Source organism: Lithobates pipiens, unplaced genomic scaffold, assembly GCF_037356315.1.
Source record: "Lithobates pipiens isolate NorthernLeopardFrog02 unplaced genomic scaffold, aLitPip1_a1.2 Scaffold_8, whole genome shotgun sequence".
Taxonomy (NCBI): Eukaryota; Metazoa; Chordata; class Amphibia; order Anura; family Ranidae; genus Lithobates; species Lithobates pipiens.
The window spans coordinates 148,821,334-148,847,518 of NW_027507903.1; the positions used below are offsets into that span (position 1 = coordinate 148,821,334).

The 26,185-nt window shown below is 40.7% G+C and overlaps 1 protein-coding gene across 4 annotated transcripts in view; it reads right to left on the bottom strand.

The window, feature by feature from the left end:
* SFMBT2 (Scm like with four mbt domains 2) overlaps nucleotides 1-26,185 on the bottom strand; it is a 267,599-nt gene that overhangs the window by 234,970 nt on the left and 6,444 nt on the right. Inside the window, exon 1 of one of the 4 annotated variants that reach the window (XM_077469283.1) lies at nucleotides 25,140-25,630. The exons of 2 other annotated variants lie outside the window; for them this stretch is intronic. The gene's annotated coding sequence lies outside the window, so the exon portion shown is untranslated. Of the gene's footprint in view, nucleotides 1-25,139; nucleotides 25,631-26,185 lie in introns of those variants that run through there. One more of the 4 variants, XM_077469287.1, reaches the window with a different exon arrangement.

Sequence of the window (26,185 nt, forward strand, 5' to 3'; positions counted from 1 at the left end):
AATAGCTGCTCTAGCGTCGGTTTTTGTCCGTCGGACTAGCATACACACAAACGGATTTCTCGGTCCAGCGGAGTTCCGGCGGGAAAATTTAAAACATGTTCTATTTCTAAAGTCCGCCAGATTTTTGGCAAGCAAAGGTCAGATGGAGCCCACACATGATTGAATTGAACTAGTTCGGTCGGACCTTTGCTGTCAAAAAGTCCGGTCGTTTGTATGTGGCATAAGTTATGCTTTAATGTCACAAAATCTTTTTTACGTCTTTAGAATTACTGCCCAACAAAGATAATAACATAGAAAGTAATGCACTCTATCGTTAGTGCTCTGTGACAAATAGGCAGTTTGTATATTTACACATCTTGGTGAGAGTTGCCACATTGAGCATACAGCTGATTCATCAAAGCCTAACAAAAAAGCTCTCGGCAGACAACTAAATGGTAATGGAAAACATTGCAGGCACTGAAAATACAAATAGCAGTGGAATAATTAACATTTCACTTTGTAGGAAATCTCCATAGAGTAACAGGATATGGCCCTTTTATTATTTGGGGATTTGACACTTTCTGTTTACAATGATGATGTCTCCCTGCTATTATTCTAACTGCTTGTGGCAAACGCCTGGAGCAAAATACTATTAGTTTACTCCTGGTACCAGGTTTGGCAGTTAGTGTGCTTTTCTGCAATTTAAACTCAGGAGGTTACCTGCTCCTTCAGACTGAACTGCTGTATAATTTCAGCGTTCTCCTACCCTTTCAATTACAATTACAGTAAGATAGTTACACTATCCTTGGAGCATTGTAATTAGGTAGTATCTGGTATCCAAACTTGGCTGCTACAATTAAAACGAGAGCACATGGACTCAGCATTTCCAAGCTCTAACGTATTGATTCATATGCAGTTAAAAACACACACCTATTGATGAATGCATTATCTCTACAACCTAGGCTGGTCACAACCTGATAATTTGTCCGCAAATCTGATAACATCTCCGATTGACAAACCGATCTTATGTAACATATTTTCATTTACTCGTTTTTGTGTTACAAAACGTTTAGCTTCCCAGGCACATAAAAGTTGCTTCTCTCCCGGGAATCCTTTACAAATAGATCTAATCACAGTTCAGTTGTTCCCATGGAGTCCGTGTCATTTTACAGCATTCTGATTAAAATATATGTTTCTTTGTGGATGGAATTATGTTCTCGTGTTTTTTCCAGAATCATAAAGAAATGATAGAATATGTTTAACCACTTAAGCCCCGAACCATTTGGCTGATCAAAGACCAGAGCACTTTGTTGCGATTCGGCACTGCATCGCTTTAACTGACAATTGCGTGGTCGTGCGACGTGGCTCCCAAACAAAATTGACATCCTTTTTTCCCCACAAATAGAGCTTTCTTTTGGTGGTATTTGATCACCCCTGCGGTTTTAATTTTTTGCGCTATAAACAAAAAAATAGCGTGAATTTAAAAAAAACTGATTATTTTTTACTTTTTGCTATAATAAATATCCCCAAAAAATACTTTTTTTTCCCTCAGTTTTGGCCGATACGTATTCTACATATTTTTGGTAAAAAAAATCGCAATAAGCGTTTATTGATTGGTTTGCACAAAAAAAGTCTACAAAATAGGGGATAGTTATATGGCATTTTTACTAGTAATGGCAATGATTTTTATCGTGACTGCGACATTATGGCAGACACATCGGACACTTTTGGTGCGATTTTGGGACCATTCACAATTAAAAATGCATTGATTACTGTGTAAATGTGACTGGCAGTGAAGGGGTTAACCACTAGGTGGCGCTGTAGGGGTTAAGTATGTCCTAGGGAGTGATTCTAACTGTGCGGGGGAGGAGCTGTGTGTGACACGACACTGATTACAGGAAGCTGTGATCAGTGACACTGTCACTAGGCAGAATGGGGAAAAGCTTATTTACGTTAGCATCTCCCCGTTCTTCCTGTCCGTGAGGCGATCGCGGGTGTCCCCGCAGACATCGAGTCCATGGGACCAATCACGTTCACGGAACTCCCGGCAGTGCGCGCGCACCAGCAAGCCGCCTCTTAATGCGACGCAGTGCCGAATCACAAAAAGTGCTCTGGTCTTTGGCCAGCCAAATGGTCTGGGGCTTAAGTGGTTAAAGGGCAACATACAGGTACGTGATTCTGCCTGTATGTGTCCTTCTGTCGCAGTATATCTGCAGGAGGAGGTTGGGAAGGGTTTAAAGGGGTATTAATCCTACCCCCAAAAAAAAGATATCGCAGCTTTTTAGATCTAGTGGCTGCAGCTTTTTTGCAGTGCATTTTTGATGCATTTTACAGCGTTCCAGTACAGTCCAATGCAGGAAAAATGTAGCATGTTCTTTTTTTTCTGGAACTGGAACTGCAAGCACTGATGTGAACTATGCCATTGAAAACCATATTACCTACTTTCCATGCGTTTTTGAGGCAGAAAAAAAATGCACTGGACTGCATGTAGTGTGAACTGCCCTAAAAAAAAATCTGCATGTTGCTTATTTGATGTATGTACAAAAAGCATGTCATAAAGTTCAGCCATAATGCTTATAAAATGTGCCTAAAATGCAATGCATAATATGCATTGCACAGGTGTGAACAAATCAGGGAGGATGGGGTTAATCACTCATCTGATGGAGCCAAATGTATGGGGAATATGAGTTTTAGCTACTCAGCTTAGTAAACAAAAGACCTTTTTTTAAGCAAGCAATAAGGATAGTCTAGTCAACATGTGAAAATGGAGCCTAGAGAGTTGCTTGCTGGCTGTTAAAATTAAATATGAAGTATGAATATGCAATGTTTCATATTAAGCTGACAATCATAAAATGACAAAATATTTTTTTTAAATGTTTGTATTCTTTAGATAATAAATAAATACCTAAAATAATACATTATACATCCCCTTTAAAGTGGAGTTCAATACAACAAAACATATATGAGAATGAGGGAGAGCGCTGTCCCATATGGTCCTACTTAAAGTGGTTGTAAACCCTTACAACACACTTTGACCTACAGGTAACCCTAGATTAAGGCTTACCTGTAGGTCCAAGAAATATCTCCTAAACCTACGCGGTTTAGGAGATATTTGCCAAAAGACAGTCACCTCTGTCTACAGCGCATGCGCTGTAGACAGCGGCGCGCAGGCGCACTGAGCACGCCGCAGTTAACGGCGATATGCCGCGAGTGGCGGCTCCCGTGCCCATGCCATCAGGGTTTACTTCCTTTTTAACCATGACCTATATTGGACTTGCAAAAATGTTAATTTTTTCAATATCAACATAGTCTAATGTTGACCATAAACTGATTGTGATTGTACAATCTCCTTTAGATCCACCATCAACTATGTAGTGCAAAAGACTGTCTGATTCAATGCTAATTGGATAGATTGCTTAGGCTGGCCATACATTATACAATTTTCTTCTATAGATTTCCTTTAGATTTACCAAAACCATATAATATGAGGTCAAATCTGAACACTTTCAGTTTGTGTGCAATCAGGCAGGCCCTTGTACTACACAGTTGAAGGTAAATCTAAAGGAAATTGAAAAATAAATTGTATGGTGTATGGCCAGCTATAGGTTTGTCCTCATGTAACATAGTTTTGTTAACAAAGCCTCATACACACAATTGGATTGTTGGCCAACAAAACTGTGGAATTTTGTCTGAAGGGTGTTGGCCCAAATTTCTCTTGCATGGCACACAATTGTTGGCCAACAATTACAAACGTAGTGACATACTAGACGTACTACGTGGTTTTTCATCTCTTTAGTGCCACCCTTTGGGCTCCTACTGCTAATTTCGTGTTAGTAGAGGTTTGGTGAGTGTTGATTCTGGCTTTTCATTTCACGCTTTTCATTTCACGCTTTTCATTTTGTGCTTTTCAGTTCGTTTCTGAACGGCCGTTCGTCAACCAGACATGTTGCAGAATCGGAGGAGATAACGTGTAACATTTTTATTGGCCTTGGAGTTACTGCTTTGACATTATTTTTTGGTTGAATAATGATTTGATTTGGTATATTTTCTATATATTTGGATGCATAGAATGCACTTTTTGGTTAAGTTCTATTGGCAGATAGCATGTCTAATTTTATTGTTTTCTTTTTTTAATGCACAATAAAAACAATGTGTAGAATAATACTTGGCTGCGTGTTTTACTTCAAATTGAAATTTTGGAGTAGGCAGTTACATGTTTTAAAAAAACATGTAAAATTGACAAGGGACAGGATAATGGTATTGTGGCAACTTGCCCAAATAAGAAAAAAAAAGCATAATAATATTATTCTTGATATCACTAGCAAAAAAAAAGCCTTTGAAAATCTGTTTGCCATAACTCCATCAGTGTCACCAGCAAAGCAGCTTCATTATTATCCCATTAAATAAGAAGAGAATGTGCGCTGCATTTCGAGATTTCATAATTTGCCACGTCACGAATGTTAATTCTCTATTACGAGCGCTAGTTTACAAGACCAACCGCTTCTGGCTCATCCTTGCTTCCGAGCCTGCGTGTTTTTACTTTGGACTTTAGTCTGATGGACTTGTGTACACACGCTCGGAAAATCCGAAATTTGTCTGCAGAAAATTTGAAAACCTGCCATCCAACATTTATCCACGGAAAATTGGACAACAACTGTCTGATGGAGCGTACACATGGTCGGACTTTCCTCCAACAGCCTGACATCACACATTTCCCAGCGGAAAATCCGATTGCGTGTACGTGGCTTAAGGCCCGCATCACACTAGATGCGGTGTGAATTCACAACAAATTCCCTGCAGATTCCATACTCACAACTTGTTCATACGAACCAGTTGCGGGGTGTACAGTATGTTAAGTTAACGACACCCTGAAATTGGTTTTCAAAACACGGTGTGATTCGCAAAATTGGATCCCACCCATGGGATCCGATTCTGGTGCGGACAAAAAAAGGGTCCTGCATGATTTTGGTGCGAATGCAGTGTGATCTGAGCTATACAGAATGAATAGCTCAAATCGCACTGCTGCAGAATCACATGTGATTTGAGCATGAATGCGGTGCGATTCCTGTTCAAATAGCATGTGTTTCCCGCATGAATGAGAATGAGATAGAAAAGTGTATGGCCAGCCAAAGCAAGAGATGAGGCAGAGTCTGGGTCAGGCTGGATAATAGAGAATAATGGCCAATCCAGCCTAAGCCCTTAAAGTGGCTCTAAAGCCTTATGCCGCGTACACACGATTGGACTTTTCGACGGACTAGTTCCGGGGGATCGGAATCCGTCAGACAATTCGATCGTGTATGGGCTCCAGCAGACTTTTCTTTCCCAAAAGTCAGACGGACCTAGAAATAAAACATGTTTCAAATCTTTCCGATGGACACGAGTTCGGATTGTCTGTGTGTTGGTCTGACAGACTAAAACTGACGCTAGGGCAGCTATTGGCTATAAACTTCCTTATTCCAGTCCGGTCGTACGTCATCACGTTCAAATCCGTCAGACTTTTGGAGTGATTGTGTGTGGGCAAGTCCGTTCGTTTGAAAGTCCGGCGGACCTCCGCTACAAAGTCCATCGAATACTCCACCAAATCCATCAAAAAGTCCGATCGTGTGTACGCGGCATTAAGGTTTTCCACCTTATTGTATTCTATGCAGGGTGTTGCTAGCAATGCTGCCAGTATCCGCTCAGCACGTTACAGGCTGGTTGCAATTCTTAAGCAGGGAAGGGTTTATAACTCACCCAGAAAGCGATGTACATTCTTACATGGAGGAGTCAAAATACAACAGGTCTCCCTCTAATGCCCTATACACACGATCAGAAATTTTGCCAGCAAAAGTGCTCCATCGGACTTTTGCTGGCGGAATTCCCGCCAGCAAAACATTGAGAGCACGTTCTCTATTTTTCGGTTGGAAAAGTTCCGATCCAAAATTCTGATCATCTGTACAAATTCTGACGCGCAAAATTCCTACGCATGCTCGGAAAAAATTTGCCACATTCTCGGAAGCATTGAACTTCATTTTCTCGGCTCGTCGTAGTGTTGTACATCACAGCGTTCTTGACGATCGAAATTTCATAGAACTTCTGTGTGACCGTGTGTATGCAAGCCAAGCTTGAGCAGAATTCTGTCAGAAAAACCATCCAAGTTTTTTTCCGATGGATAATCCGCTCGTGTGTACAGGGCATGAGTATCATGCGGCTGCTTCCCAGTCCCACACATGCGCACGCGCCTGCTGTTGCTTTTAAAAGAGCCAATGTACACCGTCGCCTACGGCGATTTGCAGGAACGTGCCGACCTGCCACTGTATAATGATGGCGGCTGGTCCACAAGTGGTTAATGAACGAACAAGTGCGTCTAGCATTAATTAGCATTTATGTGCATTTGGCATTTTTTTCATCCAAACGCTTCTCTTCTGAACGTGCCTGTGATGTTTTTTTTTCTTGCCTCTATACGTCTGTGTGCTTGGATACATAGGCTAACCTAGTGGGGGAGAAAAAAAAAAGTCAAAACGCCTGTAAAAGCAGTGTTTCTGATGTCCTGTGTGCATGGGACCTTATGGAGTGGAATTTCCATCCAAGAATCTTCCGACAGGATTTCGCTCAAGCTTGGCTTGCATACACACGGTCACACAAAAGGTCTCTGAACTTTCGTCCGCCAAGAACACGGTGACGTACAACACTACAAAGAGCCGAGAAAATGAAGTTCAATGCTTTCGGGCATGCGTCGAATTGTTTCGGAACATGCGTATGAATTTTGCGCATCGGAATTCCTACAGACAAACTTTTTCCGTCTGAAAAATAGAGAACCTGCTCTCAATCTTATGCTGGCAGAAATTCCGCCAGCAAAAGTCCGATGGAGCATAGACACGGTCGGAATTTCCGACCAAAAGCTCACATCTGACTTTTGCTGGTGGAATTTCCGATCGTGTGTGCGGGGCATAAGAGTATGCTACCAACTATTAATGACACTATGAAGAGCCTCAGGCGATATAAGCACTGTGCATGCCCTGTACAGGTTGGGCAGTTGGGACAATGACTTCAGTTGCCAATGGGCACACTTACAGTTATAGGTTGGTTACCACGGCTTTTTGCAGCCTTTTCATATTGAACTAAAGTGTAATTATCCTTTAATTCACCCATTTCTCATTGTGAATTCCTTGAACCTGCTTGTTACACTCATGCCCCTGAGAAATACACATAAGACTTACATGTGCTTTCAGTACTCACTCTGTCTGAATAATGCATAAACTATTTATACAGCAAGAAAAACCCAGATGATTTAACACAGACATGGGCACTCGCTCCTACTGCTTACTTTTCAGAAACCTCTCAAGCAAATTGGCCTGCTGTGACTCCAGAAATGAATTCGACCTTCTATCGCTCTAGCTTTTCTCTTCTCAATCGCATTCGCTAAAAGTACTTGTCTGACAATCTATGGTTTACCGTCCTGCATTACTTATCACAGTCACTGCACAACCATGCATGCACCATTTAAAGTGGTTGTAAACCCTAAACCAAAAATGTAAAAAAATTGCAGCTTACTAGATGTGGTGACTGTGTTAGTTTTCTTTCTTAGGCTCCTCACCCTCTGTTTTCACCTGGTGATCTGGCCAGTAACACACCTCCCACACACCTCCCATATTAGAGTGCCCCCAATCTGGGTGTAGGTGCAACAGAGACACCTTTGGGCAGCAGCATTGCCGGTCTCGGGGGACGGGAGTGCTAAATATACTAGAATATTTAAATACACTTACAAATTGAAACCAAACCCCAGCTAATATAGGTTTAATATAATAATATAATATAAAGGTTTTACATAAAAAAAAAAAAAAGAAGCTTATCACTATTAGCAGTGGTAAATGGTTTGTCTCGACCCTCTTCACAGGTGTCAAAATGGTGGCCCTCCAGGTGATGAGGAGCTACAAGTCCCATGTGGCATTGCAAGGCTGACAGTTCCAAGCATGACTTCCACAGGCAGTGGCATGATGGGATTTATAGTTCAACAACAGCTGGAGGGCTGCCAGATTGACACCCTTACTCTAACCCCTGGGTGCTCAACCTGTGGTCCTCCAACTGTTGTGGAACTACAAGTCCCATGAGGCATTGCAAGGCTGACAGTTACAAGCATGACACCCAGAGGCAGAAGCTTGATAGGACTTGTAATTCCACAGCAGCTGCCAGTTTGACACTCCTACTCTAACCCATGGGTGCTCAACCTTTGGTTCCAACTGTTGTGGAACTACAAGTCTCATGAGGCATTGCAAGGCTGACAGTTACAAGCAGAGGCAGAAGCATGATGGGACTTGTACTTTCACAACAGCTGGAGGGCCACAGACTGAGCACCCATGCTACATCTGAAGGCCAGCTTGAAAAAAACAGACTTACTGGCAGGATCACCAGGTGATAGAGAAAAGAAAGAAAACCTAAAAAATAAACGAATACAGGCATGACATATAAGAATTGGTAAACTACAATATAATAAATGTTTGCTTTTGAGTTTAATACCGCTTTAAAGTGTTTGTTAACATAAAAAATAAAAATATATAGACCCTGTTCCCTTAAAGCATGTTATACAGCACAGTGCTTGTGCTGTGTAATTTGGCCCCTTCTATCACCTGAAATACCTGGTTGATCCTGCCTGGCTATACCCTCCCCTCTGTAAACTGACCACGGTTTATCATGTCTACTGAGCCCTGACACTGTGGTCCGACATCCGCAGACCTGCTGTGTCCTTCTCTGTTCTCCTCTCCCCCCTCCCTCCCTCTCTCCCTGTCTGCTCATGTCAGTGCCCGTCCCCCTCCACTCCTGTTGCTCTCATAACTGCTATAAAATCCTCCCATCCCCTCTGTAACATAACAAAAAGTGCAGCTGTGTCTGTGTTATATCCAAAATATGCCAATCTGTACCTTATATCAGAGCATCTCCTGGTGCTCACGTGACTCCTCAGCTCTCTCTCTCTCTCTCTCCTCTGTTCCCCAGCCGAGGAGAGGAGAGAGCCTAGGAGTCACATGATCATTGGGAGATGCTCTGATTTATAGCTGTGCTCATAAGTTTACCTACCCTGGCAGAATTTATGATTTCTTGGCCATTTTTCAGAGAATATGAATGATAACACAAAAACATTTCTTTCACTCATGGTTAGTGTTTGTCTGGAGCCAGTGAAGTGGCTTGCCTCAGGTGATACACAGAGTTGAATCTAATTCCCCTACATAAGTTGTACCGGTCTGTCTGCAGTCTTCTCTTCTCTACATCTGTTTAAAGTGCTAAATGTAAAAGCTTGTCTGATGGTTCAGAAGAAATAAGGCTCAGTGAGGAGCACTCTGAATGATGATTGGAGGGAAGAGACACACACCCCTCCACACAGCACACAGGAACAGAGCTGAGGCTGTTAATCAGCTGGTGGTCCCTCCCCTGTCACCTTTTTTCCCTTGGTGTCAGGAAAACTTTTCAGAAGTGGCTCATGCAGATAGCAGAGGAACAAAGTAGCAGACAAAAATGACAGTTAGTGCTCCTAATTGAGACAAGTACACACTATAGAGGGATATGCTTTGTTCATATTTTGTGTCTGAGGTTTACAACCACTTTAAATTTGAACAGTGAATTTAAATCTGAAAGCCAAGCAGATATAAATGACGCAATATAATGCAGCTCCGCATTGATTAATACATCATTACATATGTTCTTGTGACAGAATTTGACTTGGTATCAGACTCAGGTGCATTGCAGGACATGCAGATAGGAGGGGAGAGCAGAACGACAGAGAGATTAGCCCATCAGTCTTCTGCTTCTCCTTTAACTGTCCAGTCAAAAGGTGGGGGTGGGATCAGAACCGTACACACCTTAAAGGGGTGTTCTGGCTGCTATTTTTTTTTTTAAAGTCAGCAGCTACAAACACTGTAGCTGCTGACTTTTAATAAGGGCACTTATTTGTCCAGCGAGGCCGCAATGACGGCCAGCCGAGGCCGATCAGTCCATTGGATTGACTGCCGGCGCCTCCATCTTAACGAAGGAAAACAGGCAGTGGAGCCTTGCGGGTTCACTGCCCCGTTTTCCTACTGCGCGTGCGAGAGTCACGCGGCACTTTGTGAATGGCCCCATTGTTTTCTGGGACACACACATGTCCCAGAAGGCAACGGGGCCGCTCGCCGAAGAGGAGGAAGCGCAGCAGAATAGGAAGAGGCAGATTAGGAAGACTGCCTAGCAACAGCGGTTTCAGGTAAGTTAAAAAAACATTTATTTTTTATTTTTTTAAGAATTTTAATGACTTTTTTTATTTTATGGTGACCCTCCACTTTAAGACTTCATAGGCAGAAATACTATTGTTGTTTTCAAGTAAAACAGATCTCCTACATGTATTTAATCTGTGTATTTAACCGGAGTTCAGATTCAAGTCAAGCTGGCCATAACATTAGTGCCAATGATTGTCAAGTGCCATAATGTGTTGCAGCTGCACAGCGTGACGTGATCCGTTCCCTACAATGTCATCCTAATTCAATAATATACTAACAACCTATCAGCAATTACAGAGCATGCAGAACACCCCTGTACAATGAGGCCTCATATATGGCTGGTCATTGTTAGAAATCGCAGACACTGCGGGGAACAATTGTCACATGGAGGCACCATGGCTGCAAATTACAGGGGAACACTTTACGTGATTTTCAGCATGTTTTACAAAGGGATAGAAATAATAATTATTGTGGTACAAAAAGTAGCATTACATAACGTTATTTACAAACAGTTCATGTAAACCAGTAATAAAGTCTATAATAAAGCACACCTCAAGCTGTCATATAAAACAAGATCACAGTGTTCTACAGCAGGCTGAGATTCTGCAGAGCTCGCTTTTTTACATTCATGCTGCGCACAAAGTCCTCACCAGTGGGGAAATCAGCTGGGTTGCCTCCTTTAAATCACTGGCACCTTTACATAGAGTTGCATACAAATGGCATAAAAGTCCGAGCTTTCAGCACTGCTCTGTGCCCGGATGCTGCAGGCATGGCTGCATCCAAAACGCATTTTTTGTAAGAAGCTTACATTTTTGGACACCACCAGACTTAAGCTGGCCATACATTACAGGCATACCCCACTTTTAAGTACACAATGGGGCTTATTTACTAAAGCTAGAAAGTGCAAAATCAGCATCACTTCTGCATATAAACCAATGAGCTTCCAGGTTTTATTACCAAAGCTTAATTGAACAAGCTGGGGTTAGAAGCTCATTGGTACTTAAAAGTGGGGTATGCCTGTATACAATTTTCTTCTTTGTTTTCCTTAAGATTTACCTTCAGCCATATAGTCCAAGAGCCTGTCTCACTGCACATTAATTAAAAGTGTTTACATTTGACCTCATATTATATGGTTTTGGTAAATCCAAAGTAAAATTGTACAATAAAATTGTATAATGTATGGCCAGCCTTAGATATGTGGCACTTTATGAAAGCATTGCTGCACATCCAAACACTCTTTTTTTGGAAATAATTATCTTTAAAGCAGGAGTCTCAAACTGGCGGCCCCCCAGCTGTTGCAAAACTACAAGTCCCATCATGCCTCTGCCTGTGAGAGTCATGCTTGTAACTGTCAGCCTTGCAATGCCTCCTGGGACTTGTAATTTTGCAACAGCTGGAGGGCCACCAGTTTGAGACCTCTGCTTTAAAGTATACTTATGAGTTATCCAATATAATACAGAACACAATTTTTAGGTTGCCTTTAACCACTACCAACCACTGGAACAATTATTACATACTTTACTACATGTAAAAAAAAAAAAACATAATTTTTTTTTTGCTAGAAAACTACTTAGAACCATGCAAACATTATATATATTTATATTATTATATTAATATTAATAATATATTATATATATTTTTAAGCAGTGGCCCTAGAAAATAAACTGGTCGGTGTTGCATTTTTTAATGTGACATGATATTTGTGCAGCACAAATTTCCAAACACAAATGTTTTGGAAAAAATGCACCTTAATGAATGTCAATGCACAAAAACAAAATATAATACCCAATAGTTACACTGAGTAGGTTGATACCAAACCTATTACGCCCTTAAAATTGTGTCCACCTGTACGGTACCTAAGAATCCCCATAGTTGACGCTTTAAAAACTTTTACAGGTTACTAGTTTAGAGTTACACAGGAGGTCTGGCACTAAACGTATTGCTCTCGCTCTGACGTTCGCGGCAGTAACTCACATCTGTGCTGCAATCGCCAGACCTGCGTGCAAGTTTCTAATTGTGCATGAACACAAGGGAATGGGGACTATATCTATATATATATATATATATATATATATATATATATATATATATATATATATAAAAATATATATATATATATGTACTGTGTGTGTGTATATATATATATATATATATATATATATATATATATATATAATTTTTTTTTTTTTTTTTAAACCACTTGCCTACTTTTACCCCCTTCCCGCCCAGGGCAATTATCAGCATTCAGCACTGTTGTACTTTGAATGACATTTGCACGGTCCCACGCTGTACACAAACAAAATTCTTCTTTTTTTTACACAGATAGAGCTTTCTTTTGGTGGTTTTTAATCACCACTGTTTTTTTTATTTTTTGCTACTTATTTTATGTAAATATTTTTAACACTGTACCTTTTCATTTTTTATCAACATTATTGCTATCACAATGGATGAGCAATATCCCTTGTGATAGCATGGGCCATGACAGGTCCTCTTTATGGAGAGATCTGGGGTCTATGAGACCCCAGATCTCTCTTCTGGCCTTCAAAGCATCAGATAAAACAAATATCTGTTTTATCTGATGCTTTCACAAGCCAGTAATGGCTTGTTTACATGACACCAAAACCGGAAGTGACACAATCCTTGTCGCTTCCAGTTTTTAAAGCCACACAGTGCGTGGATGTCGCAGGTCACATCCTTACCGGGCTCCCCGATTGCACAGGACATCCTAGTAAAGGTGGCAGCGGGAAGGGGGGTGGGACCTCCTTCCGACACTGGTAAAAGTAATTCAGCAGCTCTTTATCCACAATGTATTATGTTTACTTTCTAGGGAATCACCAGCAGGAGAAAATTATATCTAGATTATTGCTGTAGCTGCAGTGATAACCAAGATATCACCCTTCCTGTCCGGGTCCTTTTATATACGTATGACAGATGGAAATTGGTTAGAGTTAGAAAAACCTAGAAAAAAGGAAAAATGGCAGCATGGTACCAACCAGCTTTACACCTGAACATTGTCATCTGCAGTCTAGCTTGTTACTGTAAGTTAACTTTTCTCAACCATTCAACCATGTTCCGTGGAATCCTAGGGTTCCTCCTACAGCTGGCCATACACTGGGGTGGATGGAGAAATTTATACTCCACTCTGGGACACTAGATGCTGTCAAAATACACGGATTAGTGGCTGCTGCTGACTGCATGCAGTCACCGATGGAGAATTTTTTTTCCAACAAGACCCCTTGATAGTCGTTCAAATGATTGACTTCTGTCAAGCAGGGATGACCACGCACTGAAATTCCGCCAGTCCCTGCTGAGCTTGATGAATTTCAATCAGTGTATGGCCAGCTTTGGGATTCCTTGACCAGTTAGCAGACTGATCTCCCACCTACGCTGATCACCAATACCAGATGGCAAAATTCCACTAACCACCAATGTAAGGGGTTTCTTCTATGCTGACATATATATGCATTTCAGTTCAAGACTGTTACTTAAAACAATTTTGTTGTATAGAACTGGGGGATGTTAAAAATGAACTGCCATGGGTGTCAAATGTACTAGGTATACTACATTATTTATTCTTTTTATTGAACCTTGCTACAACGTATTGATCACACTAATGTACAGTACCATGAGCTGTAGGTATAATCATTTTAGCTGGAGTTCCCTGAGACTTCAATAATTTGAAGGGTTCCTCTGAGTTTAAAAGACTGATATAGGCTGGTACAAGTAATGCCGTCATTTCAGTTTCTATAAACAGCTTGTCACAGCTGAATACTTGGCCCTCGAATCCAAAACTTTAACATTCATGAATGCAAAAACCATCCCTTGAGAAGTTATAAATATTTGTGAGCAATATTTGAATCATAGCACATCAGAGGCACTCAGCATGGTGACTTGCTCCTATGTCATTTTCTGATACAACAGCAATTTCCCAGCAAGCAATATATACACCTAAATGGCCCTGAAAGACCACGCATAGTTTAGTTTCATAGCTTTCCTCCTAGTAGAGGCGCATTATGAAAAAAAGCCCTATAAAACATGAGGAAAGGGCAGCACATTTATAATAATTCAAATTCAAATAATTTATTATTATATTATTATTATATTTATATTTCATTATATTATTATATTATTATTATAATATTTATTTATAATAATTCAAATATGGCTTTGGACTTAACTTTGCTATCTTACATTTTCTCCCATGCACGTACCAATGGACATTTTTAGCCACTTTCTATGCCTAATGTAAATTTCCTGTTGCTTCCCGTCGCCCAGGGAGCCATGTACACGCAACCCTGTGCTGTGTACAGCATGCAATTCAAATAAATGGCTATACCAATCTTTACCCGTGTATGCCAGGAAGCACTGGCGTCCACAAGAGTATGGCTGTGTACAGCCATTCATTTGGATCTCCGGCTGTACACGGCACCTGTGGCTCCCTAGTTGAGAGAAAGCACCAGGAAATGTATGCTAGGCATAGAGAATGCATAAAAATTTCCATGGTAATGAATGCCAACAGTAGTTTGTAATGGTGAGTGTGCATTGATTTTTTAACATTTATCCAATCTGCAATATCACTTTTAGAAAATGTATTGTCACAGGATAGTTCCACTTTAAGAAGAAACTGCATTTGTTTAATTAGAATGCATAAATAAAAATGCACACACACACTTAATAAATACATAAATTACACGTAATAAATAAATAAATTACACTTAATAAATAAATAAATTAAATAATAAATACATTTTAAAAAAAATACTGTTCATATACATGAATATACATGAAAAAAAAACATTTTTTCTTTTTCTCAATACTACATTTTAAATTTATAAAGTTGCTACAGGCATTTTTTTTATATTTTAATACCCTTCCAAAAGCCTATTGTTAAATTATTATAAACCAATAACATTGCAGTCACAGTTCATTAGCAGGAAGGACTGTTCGTTCAAACATGTTTTATTAAGACAGGTGCACCATGAATGTGTGTGTGAGTTGTGTGTGTGTTTTGTCAGTTACATAATCTCTGTAGCAGATCTGTAATCTGGCGCTGCAACATGAAGCCTGTTACAAGCGCATAACTAATTCTATGTACTAAGTATTCTTATTTCATTCTTCAAACTGCAAAGTGGGACTCAAAAGTAAGAGTCATAGTAACACCATTCAGGATGGAATCTCCTAGTACTGTAAATGATATCAGGCACATGGCTTATTTTCTACTAACTGTGAGTTGTAAGTACTGGCAATGACTTGTATCTGCAATGAATGTTACAGATCCTTTAATCAAGGGCTCATTACAGCCTTTCTCATCATTAGGATTCATGGCTACTTATATGAGAGAAAGAAATTGTTTGTTGCTCTAGGGACCCCTAGCAACCTCTGGAGTTCCCTGAGCAATGATCAATTTCTGTCTCTCAGACCAGTGACCATAGATGCTAATGATGTTTCTTTATCTATTTTTTTTCCCATTGACCACCAATGCTTGGATCATTATTGCCATTGACTACCAATGCTTGGATCATTCTTATCATTGACTACCAATGTTAAAAGCATTATTCACATTGGCCACCAGTGCAAGAGGGGTCTTCTGGTAATGACCACCAATGTAGGGTGGCTCAAACCCCTGATCATTGATCCAAGATTTTTCTTCTCCGCTGACTGCCAATGCAAGGGAGCATTTCACTGACACTAATGTAAAAGAGCACTTTTCCATGGACCACCAATATATATAGCCTTCTTATCACTGGCCAACAATGTATGGAGTATTTTTACCACTGGGCACCAGTGTAAAGGCGACCTTCTCCCAATGACCACTAATGTAGAGTGGTCCTTACCCCACTGTGAAAGAGTTCCCCCTTTCTCCATGGAAATCCAATATGAGGGAGCATTACATTGACCATTAATGTAAGGGAGCACTTTTCCTTGGACCAGAAGTCGTACTCTTACACCAACTGCCCTACAATCTGATTCGGACAGAGTGGAACAGATCCCCTTCCATTTTTTTATTTTTTCTGCAGGATCAGATCAGATTGGAGGTAGTTGGTGTAAATGGACACAAGTCCATTTACACCCACCACTCCAATGAGGTGAAAAATGAACAGGGGGACATGATCCAACTGCTAATGTGAAAAGGGCCTAAGGGAACACTTTTCAATGGACCACCAATATATGGAGCATTCTTACTGACTCTGATTCTTTACGACTGTCACTGTAGGAAAGCATGCTGTTGACCACTAATGTAAGAGGGCATTTTTCCATGGACCACCAATGCAAGAAAACACAATTTTAATAGTTTCCATGGAAAAGTGCTTTAGTTTGCATTTCTTGTCAGGGCATTATTATTTCTTTATTTCTATTCTTTATTATTACTTGAAATAATTGTGTCCTATAGAGCAGCCCTGGGAATTGAAATATGCTAGGTACAGAACATTCCTTATTTTTTCTATTTATTCTTATATCTTAATATATGATCCGTGTCAATGAACCCTGAGGTTTATATATATATATATATATATATATATATATATATATATATAGTAGAGTAGGATCGTGCATCAAGTCCTTTTAAGGACACCGTCACTTCCTTTCCCTTAAGGGCTTGTTTTTCCCATTTGTATTTAAAAGAAAGTTTTCTCGCAGGGGTATTCAGCATTTGAATCTTGCTTCAAAATAAATGACATTCAGGCTTTCTTTCTTGTAAACGCAGCATTTCTGCTCTGGCCTTCACACAGGGGGCGATGCGAGGCGACACGACTTGCCGCGCCGCGACCTGCCGCGACCTCAGCGGCGACTTGCAAATGACTTCTGTATAGAAGTCAATGCAAGTCGCCCGAGGTCGCCCAAAAGTAGTACAGGAACCTTTTTTCTAAGTCGGAGCTCCTCTTAGAACGGTTCCGTAGTACAGAACGGGGGCGACTTGTCAGGTCGCGTCACGGCAAGTCGTGTCGCCTCGCGTCACGGCAAGTCGTGTCGCCTCGCGTCGTCCCCTGTGTGAACCGAGCCTAAAGGGCTTTGGTCTGTCTCCCACAGACTGGGCGCTCACCAACTCGGTGCATACAGCTAGCAGCCTCGTGCTGCACTGGCTCCCACCTCTCTCCTAGGTGAAGCGCTCCTGACTCCTGGGCCAGACTTCATTTCTGCAGGGGGGGAACCCAGAACCCAAGTAAGGTCGATACTTAAAGCCCAGCACACAACTGATTATATATATATATATATATATATATATACTAATTATTAGCAGGGGTCCCCTGAGATATGAAAGTTATTTCAAGAGTTCCTACATGTTAAAAAAAAGGTTGTGAAAGTCTGGGCATGACTGTGAAGGGCCAATGGTGAGCACAGGAGTGGGATGAGGGTATCAGTGCTTCACTTTTAACTTGAATGTTGAAATGCACCAGGCTTTTGACATCTGAGGGGAGTGACTGTAAATGTACATACAGTATAGACTTAGTATTCCTGCATTGCGTTTGTCAGATTACTTGCTTTTTTGCAATGACAAGATTTTTTTAGAGCTTTTTTATGATGCGTTGTCACATTATATTATGTATACTCATTTGGACTATATCCTATTTTAATGAACCAATCTACCATTATTGCTAACGTTTTAAATGTTACTATTATGTATACCTCGGTCTACACACTAAAAGTCTATTACTATATGTGTACACTGTATTGAATGAATTGTGTATTATCATGAAATGTTTAGACTCTATTTATTGACATTTATGAATTAATCTTTTTAACAATGTTTCTATATTGAACTAATCATGTAATACTATATTATGTTTATACTTATCAATTGAGATCCATCATTTTATTGTTATATCAATTTATTATTTATGGTGATATACATGTGTATGACTTTTGATATTAAACAATATGTATATTGATTGGCTCATTCGGTCTAGTGATGTGCTTCATATAAAGTCCCACTCTGTTTTATTTTTTTATTTTTTTATTTTTTCAATTTTTTATTTTGCAATGACAAGATTACTTTCCCCTGTTACATAAATGATACAAACAAAACCATTTGTCATTAGGTATATTGCATGCAAGTGGTTTTCCTACCCTTCTGTCATGTGCCATGGGGTGAAAGTGACCATACCTACTTGATTGTGAAATCCATGTGGGATTTTTACCAGGTGACATTCACTCAAACTAAAACCAGTGACAGGGAAATCTTATGCTTGTCATATTCTAAAGGCAGGGTCACACAAGAGCTTCTTATGCAACACTTTTACTGTATGACGCTATTGTTGCCACAGACTCATAAAAAAATATTGGTAATATTGGCGATAAGACATTGTTGATTGTTACATAGTTACATAGTTACAAAAGACACAAGTCCATCTAGTTCAACCATAAAAAAAAATATCTAAAGTTTGTGGTGCATATGTAATTATTGGAGTTCATTTACTAAAACTGGAGAGTGCAAAATGTAGTGCTCTGCATAGAAACCAATCAGCTTCCATTTGTTTGTTTCTTTTTCAAAGCTTAAGGTGGATGTAAACCCCATTCATGAAATTTGACCTGGGCACATATATGGTAGTGTTTACGTATCTGTCTCAAAATCCCTAAGGCCGCGTACACACGGGCGGACTGTCTGACGAACTTGGTCCGCTGAAACGTGTTTCAGCGGACAATCCGCTCGTGTGTGGGCTTCAGCGGACTTTTTCAGTCTGGCGGACTAAGTCTTTCGGAATTTCCGTAATATTGTCCGTCCAAACTTGGTTTCAGCGGACAGTCCGCTCGTGAGTAGGCTAGTTGGACGGACTAAGTATGGCGCATGCTCAGAAAGGATTTACACGGCCGAAGGTTGCATTGCATTGCAGTGTATTGGACATCGTATTTCTAGTCCCGTCGTACGTGCCGTACACGTCATCACGCAAGCTTTCAGCGGACTGTCTGTTCGTCGTGTGTGGTCAAGTCCGTTCATTCAAAAGTAGGACGGACTGTCTGTCGGATTGTCTGACGGACTTAGTTGGACGGATAGTCCGCCCGTGTGTACGCGGCCTAAGTCTTGTGTGTTTCTGCTGCTCGGTTCTTCTGTTATCAGCATGATAACTTCTGATGAGCTTTCCAACATCCAAGATAAAACCAGCCTGAAATTTGTGTCGGGGATGGTGCATAGAAATAGCTTAGCAGATAGCTGGTCTATTCACAGCACAGCTCTGCGCATTCCTTCATTCCTCTGCCTATGTGGGGGGGGGGGGGTGCCTTTCCTCCAATCAGCTTTCACATAGTGTATGTCAAGAATCCACACCCAGTGCTGAACAGAAAGAGAAAATTCTAACACAATGTGCTCTTTCTAAACAGTCTAGAAAGTTGAAGACAGCAGATATACATGTATAACTTATGCAGGGATATTTGTTTCATCTCTGTGTATCATCTGAGGCTGTTCACTTCACTGGGTATATGTGAGGGTTTACATCCGCTATAATAGAACAAGCTGAAGTTAGAAGCTGATTGGCTACCATGCACAACTGCATCCGATTTTGCACTCTCCAGTTTTAGTAAATTAACCCCAGTGTGTTGCATCTTTGAAACAATTCTGAAACCAAATCTCTGAAAATGATATTTGATATATTTTCATTACTCCCCCAACTTCTCCAGATAGCTTCTCTGCCTATAGAACCCCAACAATTTGCACATTCATATGTACCTTACCGACACATAAATGACGCTGGTGCAATTTCCACCATTTGTCTATTGAGTAGCAATTACTCCATTTACAATTTCCAGGTACGGCGCCAGATCAGGACCAGGCCACACAGAATCTTTTTATATCAGTGTTTTTTTCTTAATTGGGAATCACGGCGGGCAGTTTACTGATGATTGTTGTCTCGTTTCAGTGACAAATACTCTGACCCTGTCACACATGCAGCATTGTTTTCAGGGAGAAATCCTCTCAGCTGGCAGGCTACAAGCGCAAAATCATTCAGGTCTCATGCAGACTGAAGCTCATAAACTGACGGTTTTAGGAGTTTGGGCATTTTTTTTTAACAGCCCTTAAACTCCCCTCTATGTTATCCTATGTGTCCATGCACACATGGACATTTTTTTGAAGTTTATCAGCAGGGGAGTTTATGGGCTGTTGTCTGAATGCCCTAAAATCGCATTCAAAAGCAGTTCTTCTGAGCACAAACAATGCTGAAAAGCGAGCATAAACGCTTTTTTATCAGCGGTTTTTACATTGCAGAGCTGACTGTAAGGTGAATATACCGTAATTTTAAAAAATGCCCAAAAACGCTGATGCTGAAAAATGCTCAACAACGCGCATAAATGTGTTTAAAAAACGCTGTTAAAGCGTGTTTTTTTAAGGAGTGTTTTCCTGCCAGCAATCCAATATCCAGAAATACTTTTTTGCACGTCCTGTGTGCATGGAGAATATAAAGGAACACGCTTATGTAAAAGAGCCCTTAAAACCTGTTGCCCCCCCGCCCACCATCATATGACTTCATGGACTTTGAGCGGGAATATCTGAATGATGCCTGTAGCTACAGACATTATTCAGATATTGCCGTTTTCAGCCAGTGATTCCCTATACCATAAGAATGATAATAGCAGCTGTTCCATCGCTTGATCATTCTTACGGGAGGCAAAATGGGACTCCCCCCCCTCCTGCCGTCCTCTGGTGCTTCTACCGACTCACTGCTATGATCGGTGAGTCAGAGAACGGATCCGCTGGCTCCAGATGTTGATCATAGGGATTTCTGGTGGGCCAGATGGTCGCCAGAGTCTCTATGATCATCGGAGGCAGGGCGCGATGTTATGACGTCACGCCCGGCCTCTGCATTCAAAAAAACGGCGCCGCCGAGGCTGAGAAGCTATGGTCATTTTTTTTTTTTGTTTTCTTTTATTTCAGGCTTCCCAGCCTAGTGGTAAGAGGTGAAGTCTTATTGACCCCATATCTCACTGTAAAGAGGACATGTCATGTCACATTGAAGTGATCAATTTTTTGTTTTTTTCAAAAAAGTGTCAAACCAAAAAAAAAGAATGTATAATTAACAATAGGGCCCCTGTCTCCCTTCTAGATTGTAAGCTCTAACGAGCAGGGCCCTCTGATCCCTCCTGTATTGATTTGTATTGTAAGTGTACTGTCTGCCCTCATATTGTAAAGCGCTGTGCAAACTGTTGGCACTATATAAATGCTGAATAATAATAATAATAATGTGTTTGCACGCAGAAGCAAATACTAAAGTCCTGCCCACATATAAAAACTGTGTTCAAACCATACATGTGAGGTATTGACATTGAACATTGGAGCGAGAGCAATAATTTTGTCCCTAGACCTCCTCTGTAACTCAAAACATGTAACCAGTAAAAAAAAATTTCAAGTGTCACCCATGGGGATTTTTAAGTACCGAAATTTGGCGCCATTCAACAAGCGTGTGCTGTTTTGAAGTGTGACATGTTAGGTATCTATTTACTCAGTGAAACCATCTTTCACAAAATGCAAAAACATTGGGCTAACGTTACTGTTTTTTTTTAAACCACAAAGCTTTTTTTTCCACAAAAAAAACACACAAATACCGTGCAAGATAAAAAGTTGCAACAACCGCCATTGTATTCTCTAGGGTCTTTGCTAAAAAAAAACATATATAATGTTTGAGGGTTCTATGTAATTTTCTAGCAAAAAAATTATGATTTTTACATGTAGGAGAGAAATGTCAGAATTGGTGTGGGTGGCAAGTGGTGTAAACCTGTCATAAAGAAATGTGGAAGCTTCCATTGCTGACCTTTTTTTGCATGGCTCCTATGAGAACCTGCTGGCAAAAGTACTTCCTGAGTCATTTAACAGGTATGCAGATCAGAAAGGTCTGAAGTCTTTATCTGCATAGTTGTTGCAGGCTAGTGAATCAAAGTACTGAAGCAAGGAAGTCAGTGTGATAGCCAAGCAACCAGCATTTTCCAAAAGAGATATTGGGAGCTGCAATCCCCGCTCTCTTTAAAAATGTCACTTGCTCCATTTGCACTCTCAGCCAACTGCAAGTCAAACAAAATATCTGTTATTGGCAATGTAGAGCCAGAAGATTTTACGTTAACAGTGAAGCTGAGCTTCTTTCAATGCAGAAAAGGGAAAGGCTGACTACGGGATGGGGATGAAGGGAGTATTAATTCCCCCACCATCTCTGCTGTATGAACCTGAATGTAAGAGAGCCTTCGTTGTGGATGGGCATACATTTCAGCAGGGTGGTCACTTCCCACAGCATCTCTTCAAAGTTACCCATACACTTTACACTATGACTATGCAGTCTTCTTTAGAGCTACCATCAATTATGTAGTGCCTGCGTAATTGTATACTAAATAAATGGATTTTTTAGGTATGTCCTTATACTGTATAGTTTGGTAAATCTAAATGAGATTGTACAGAGATTATAAAACCTGGTTATATAGTGTATGGCAAACTTTAGAGGTCACTTTACCAAAAAGATCATTCCACCCTACCCTGTGTTCTCTTTAAAACATCCAATTAGAACTGAGCAAAATCGTTTTAAAATAAACACATAACGCAATGATAAAAATGACCCCTTTAAATCACAAACTCGACTGAAATGTGCTTTTTTATAATTCAGTCCCAAAGTGTTAAGTGACCTCACCAATCTGATTTCACTACTTTTTCTTGAGAAGAGTCACAACTATGGGGGTTATTCATGAAACGCAAATCCACTTTGCACTACAAGTGTAAAGTGCACTTGAAAGTGCAGTCGCCGTAAATCTGAGGGGTAGATGTGAAATGAGGGGAAGCTCTGCTGATTTTATTATCCAATCATGTGGAAGCTAAAATGCTGTTTTTTATTTTCCTTGAATGTCCCCCTTGGATCTACAGCGACTGCACTTCAAAGTGCACTTGCAGTGCAAAGTGGATTTGCCTTTAGTAAATAACCCCCAATGTTTACATTACACGAGGATTTATGTGCCTAGCCATAATGGCTTACTCATCATTCTGTCTAATAACAGCTGCTTGGTATTATCCAGCCAAGGGCCACTGTGCTCTGATTGTTCTCTGAGGCAAGAGCTACCAGTTCTCTGCTAAGGATCAATCGGATTACTGGAAGAGCAGAGTTGTCACTTATCTAAGATTACAGTAAAACATCCCAGTGATCCTTCATCTCAAACACCCAATCAGGTTCCTGGAAGAACAGAGGTGTCTCTTATTTAAGATTATTATATCACATCCCAGTCACCCTTCACCTCAAACAACCAATCAGGTTACTGGAACAACAGCGCTGTCACTTATCTAAAATTATTATATCACATCCCAGTGATCCTTCACCTCAAACAACCAATCTGGTTCCTGGAAGAACAGAGCTGTCACTTATCTAAGATTATTATATCACATCCCAGTGATCCTTCACTTCAAACAACCAATCAGGTTCCTTGAAGGACAGAGCTGTCATTTATCTAAAATTATTATAACAGATCCCAGTGATCCTTCACCTCAAACAACCAATCAGGTTACTGGAAGAACAGAGCTGTCACTTATCTAAGATTATTATATTACATCCCAGTCACCCTACACCTCAAACAACAACCAATCAGGTTCCTGGAAGAACAGAGCTGTCACTTATCTAAAAGTATTATAACAGATCCTAGTGATCCTTCATCTCAAACAACCAATCAGGTTACTGGAATAACAGAGCTGTCACTTATCTAAGATTATTATATCACATCTAAGTGATCCTTCACCTCAAACAACCAATCAGGTTCCTGGAAGAACAGAGCTGTCACTTATCTAAGATTATTATATCACATCTAAGTGATCCTTCACCTCAAACAACCAATCAGGTTACTGGAATAACAGAGCTGTCACTTATCTAAGATTATTATATCACATCTAAGTGATCCTTCACCTCAAACAACCAATCAGGCTCCTGGAAGAACAGAGCTGTCACTTATCTAAGATTATTATAACACATCCCAGTGATCCTTCACCTCAAACAACCAATCAAAAGAGGTTAAAAAGAAACGAATGTCTTTAAATATGTGAATCCTAGCAGAAAATGCAAGTTGCTAGTCCTTTTAGAAAACAATGGTTGGGATAAAGTACAGAAGAGGAAGTTGCCATGATCTTAGAATTTCCCATCACTCAGCAACACTGCAAATCTTCCACCTGCTGTGACATGTGGAGGGAGTCATAAACTGAATAGCAGCAATGTTGGCACTTCACTAGTGCCATTGTTAGAGTATCACTCAATGCATGTTTCTTGTCAAGGCAGAATAAACCTTTTATAGGTATATAATTGTTAAATCTGCACATTTGTTTTTATTTTACAAGGGAAATGCAATGTTCAGTATATAAACATGTATATTCATAGTCTCTTTTTATGCTATATTCATGTTTTACAATTATTGGATTTATATTTACTTGCTAGTCTATATTATGAGATATTCTGCCACCGGTTATTTACCTTTGCTCCATGTGCATGGATGTTATTATTTCCACTCAATGTAGAAATAAAATGCAATGTGAGTATTTAGCCCACTGATCACATGACCTACAACATCAACATGTCACAGTAGCCTTGTCACGGGAGCTTGTGCTCTGTCACCCCCTGACCACATCATAAAACTTGGGTGACATTACTAGCCACAGCCCGTCCAAGTGTCACTCAGAACACAATGTTCTAGGAAGCAGATCCTACAAGCACACCCACTGACACAGTCTGGAAATGAAGATTTGAATAATACATGCGCATCAGAATAGAAAGCAAAGGATTGCATTGAATGTATTACAGCAATCTATGCAATTAGAACAGATCCCCCCAGCTGGCTGATGCATCACTGTTTTCAGTGCATGCAAAGAAGCTTCCAGCAATGAATCCACCGTACTGTTCTATTACTTAGCTGAACAAATAATACAAAAAAAAATAATAAAAAATCAGCAAACAGCGAATGCAATGGTGACAAGTGACTCTAATGACAAGCATAGCCATGTACCTGGGATAGCAGAGGTGATTGGCTTTTTCCATGTGACATAAGCCAATGCATGGCTCTTCAGCTGCTCCTGCCATCCACTGCTGATCCACAAGTGTATTCCATCTAAAATAAACCAAATCAGCTGCTCAGAACATCTCCACCTGTGATCCCCTTGATGTGTAGAGTCCCCAGGTGACCATCCTTTCCTCAAGCCCCAGCAGAGGAACCTGAGCAGCAGCCAACTCCAGATGACCCGAGCAAAGTGTAATTCCCAAACCCAAGGAGGAAAAAGCCGTGAAATAATCCAAGCGAGACGAATGCCCCCTTCCCTGACGAATGCCCCCTTCCCTGACGAATGCCCCCTTCACTGAGCCATCCGGAGAGCCGATCTTCTGCTGACAGACACTTTCCAAGCTGTGCAGTGTGTGCGATCAGCAGTCAACTGGACGGATCCCCGACGGGTCCTCCACCTAATTCCGTGATCGTCAGCACACACGTCAGTGGAGGAGGTCACAGAGCTCATGTGTGCTTCTCTCAGCACAAGAATCCGATCTACACCAGCTCTGCACCAGCACATATGTTGCCAAACTCTGCTAGATGGGGGAGGAGGGGACCGCATGGGAGAGAAGCTAGCAAGCATTGCATGGTGGGCTTCAAGAGGATCACAATCATCTTCTTCACTGCCAGGGGATGTGGCATGTTCTATTCATGGTAGCCACTCTACAGCCTGACAATCGGGGTGAAGACTTGGGGGCTATTGTATCCCACTGAAAAGCCACTGGATACAATGCCATGGAAACTGAGCTTTCCAGTACAAGAATCTATACCTGAGCCCCCATGTCAATGACTGCCTCTTCTCACTCAGTTCCTCAATGTTTGATACTCTTCTAGTAGTGTACAAACTTTCCCTTGTTGGTGATGCACCAGCTAAAGTCATACATGAACCTAATTTCAATGGTTAGCTCTTATTAGTATCTTAGTGCAAGGATTGATACTTATCCAGTAAAGTATTTAGCCTTTTTGGTGTAGAACCAGCAAAAGTCATACACGAACCTAATTTCACTGAT